Here is a 3,468-nt window from a genome sequence, read left to right as displayed (position 1 = left end):
ATAGATACTAATCTTTAGTTAGTTGAGTCTTTTCTTATCACAACAGGAATACATGAACATAATATAAGATCTTAGGAAAACTGTATATGTGAAAGGGAGCAAACTGTTGTCCTCCTTACTCTAGCACACAAAGGCGGTAACCAGTCTTAGAGTTCTGGTGTATGTCACTTATTCCTTTATTCTTTTGTTATTTATTTATTTAGCACCTATTATGGGCCAGGGATCGTGTATGTCCTTTCTGCCCTCACTTTGTCTGTACACAGAACACATATTTTTAAAGCATAAAATCATTTTACATATAGGGTTTTAGTCTGAAATTCTTTTTTCAGAGAGTCTGAATTTTACTAACAAGAATGTTTTCACTGTCTATTTTATAATATGTTAATAATTATATATGATTTCATTGTATGGATGGATGTAACATAGCTTATTTTTTAAAAATCATTGTCAAACATATGTTTTTATGTGATTATATAAAGTACTGTGCTACATGAAAATTTTTACACACTTACATGATGGTTCTATGATGATAAATTCTTATTTGTAGACCTACTACATCAACAAATTTAGAGCTTTCCAAACATTGCCAGATCAGCCACCACCTATATTTTATGTTCCCACTGGCAATATGTGATTTCTAATACTCTTCCAAGATCAATACTTTTTAAAATGTTGTCAGTTTCTAGGTGCCTGTGACAGATTGTTTTGACTCGTAGCGTTTTAACTACTAGGGAAATGGAAAATTTTCTCTTTGGCTAGCTTGTTGCTTCGATCAACAATAAAAGATATTTACTGAGAGCCTACTGTGTTCCAGACCAGCGCTAGGCACTGTTAGAGATGAGCAGCTTGCCAATCGCGTGACGAAGAATAAAATACCGGGAGGCGTAACACGAAGGAAACACGGCTCACAGGGGCAGGCAGGCACTTCGGGAGCTTTAATAAGAAAAAGAAGTTAGGCTGGATGCATTTTTTTTTCCTTCTCGTAATCTTCTTTTTAACTTTTTGTTTTGTGTATATACTACATATCAAAACATACATATAACATATATGTATTCTTTAACATTTTAAAGAATTATAGTTTTAAAACAAATGAAATGTATTAAATAAAACATTGAATATTGTATTAAATAATACAGTATTTAAATAATGTATTAAATATTTATTTAATAATTAACATTATTAAATAATTATTTAATACATTATTTAAATACTGTATTAAATAATACATTAAAACAAATGTCCATGTATTCATCACCCAGCTTAAGAAACAAATATGACTGGTTATTCCCCTGAAGCCCCGTGATCGCCCCCACACACATTCCGTTTCTTCCTTCTACAAGGTAACTGCTGAGTTGGGGGTCTCTGAGAACGCAAGTCAGCTGGTCTGCTACTCTGTGCGTCTCACCCTTCCCCACGCAGGGGGTCTCAGCTTTCAGTCATGGCCTCTGGAAACGTTCACACCAGAAAGCCAGCCCCAGACTTCCAGGCCACTGCTATGGTGGATGGCGCCTTCAAGGAGGTGAAACTTTCCGGCTACAGAGGGAAAGACACGGTCCTCTTTCCCTACACCTCGGACTTCACTTTCGTGTGCCCCACGGAGATCATGGCTTTCAGCGAGCATGCCGAGGACTTCCACAAGCTGGGCTGTGAGGTGCTGGGGGTCTCCAAAAACTCGCAGTTCACCCACCTGGCTTGGACTAAAAACCCCTCCCCCCACCCTCCCCACCAGAAGGAGGGAGGCTTGGGCCCTCTGAACATCCCCCTGCTGGCTGATGTAACCAGAAGCTTGTCCCATTATTGTGGCGCGCTGAAGAAAGATGAAGGGATTGCCTACTGGGACCTCTTTATCATCTGTGGTAAGGGTGCCTTCCCCCTATCACCGTCAAAGATTTGCCTCTGGGGCGCTCCATGGATGAGGCTCCACCTGGTCCAGGCCTTTCAGTACACAGATGAGCAGGGGGAAATCTGTCCCACTGGCTGGAAGCCAGGCAGTGACACAGTCAAGCCCAACATGGATGACAGCAAAGAATACTTTCCCAAACACAACTATGCTGAGAAACAGATGCCAAGCTTGGGCCCTTTGCCCCTACCTGGGTGCCCTGGGCTGGCCCAGGAAAGGCCATATCTGGCCCTTCATATTCCACAGTCTGTGGCCCCAAAGGGCTAGTCCCAGGCCTTTTCATATTCCTAGCTGTGTGGTGAATGGTGACCCATCCCTGGAGCCACCCAGCTAGGCACAGGCCTCAAGGTGATCAGTAAAGTATTAGGACAATACTAAATATTAATACACTGGCTTTCCCAGGGAAAAAATAAAATAAATAAAAGGTAACTGCTGAATTTTACATATATCGCTCAATTTTCATTTTAAATTTTACCAGATGTGAAGGTATCCCTGAGTAATGTACTGTTGAGTTTGCCTGTTTGGAGTCGCATATAAGTTCTTTTTTTTTCCTCTCAAGTGTTTTTTTAATATATTTTATTGATTATGCCATTACAGTTGTCCCACTTCCTCCCCTCACTCCCCTCCCCCTGCACACCCCTCCCCCACCATTCCCCCCCCCTTTCATTCATGTCCATGTGTCACAAGTTCTTTAGATTCTGTATTTCCCATAGTATTCCTTCCCTCCCCCTGTCTATTTTCTACCTACCATCTATGCTACTTATTCTCTGCACCTTCTCCCCACTTCGCCTCCTCCACTCCCCTGTTGCTAACCCTCCATGTGATCTTCATTTCTATGGTTCCACTCCTGATCTAGTTGTCCTCTTAGTTTGCTTTTGTTTTAGGGGTGATTGTTAATAACTGTGAGTTTGCTGTCCTTTCACTGTTCATATTTTTTATCTTCTTTTTCTTACATAAGTCCCTGTAACAATTCATAGAATAAGGGCTTGGTGATGCTGAACTCCTTGAATTTGACCTTATCTGGGAAGCACTTTGTCTGCCCTTCCATTCTAAATGAAAGCTTTGCTGGATAGAGCAATCTTGGATGTAGGTCTTTGGATTTCATGACTTGGAATACTTCTTTCCAGCCCCTTCTTGCCTGTAAGGTCTCTTTTGAGAAATCTGCTGACAGTCTGATGGGTACTCCTTTGTAGGTGACTGTCCCCTTATCTCTTGCTGCTTCTAGGATTCTCTCCTTCATTTTAATCTTGGCTAATGTAATTATGATGTACCTTGGTGCGTTCCTTCTTGGGTCCAACTTTTTTGGGACTCTCTGAGCTTCCTGGACTTCCTGGAAGTCTATTTCCTTTGCCAGACTGGGGAAGTTCTCCTTTATTATTTGTTCACATAAGTTTTCCACTCGTGGCTGTTCCTCTTCCCCTTCTGGTACCCCTATAATTTGGATGTTGGAACGTTTAAAGGTGTCCTAGAGGTTCCTAAGCTTCTCCTCGCATATAAGTTCTTCCACAATTTAGATTTGTTTTTTTGTTCTATTTTGGTTTTTGCAAACACTACATCTTTGACTTGAC

The 3,468-nt window shown here is 41.1% G+C and overlaps 1 pseudogene; it reads left to right on the top strand.

Annotated features, from left to right (window-relative positions):
* The first annotated feature begins 1,364 nt into the window (after positions 1 to 1,364).
* LOC118990439 (peroxiredoxin-2-like) lies at positions 1,365 to 2,167 on the top strand (annotated as a pseudogene).
* The last annotated feature ends 1,301 nt before the right edge of the window (positions 2,168 to 3,468 follow it).

The sequence above is a fragment of the Sturnira hondurensis genome, unplaced genomic scaffold (assembly GCF_014824575.4).
Source record: "Sturnira hondurensis isolate 20B ecotype Veracruz unplaced genomic scaffold, ASM1482457v3 Scaffold0007036, whole genome shotgun sequence".
Classification (NCBI taxonomy): Eukaryota; Metazoa; Chordata; class Mammalia; order Chiroptera; family Phyllostomidae; genus Sturnira; species Sturnira hondurensis.
This window is presented reverse-complemented; position numbering and strand designations above follow the sequence as displayed.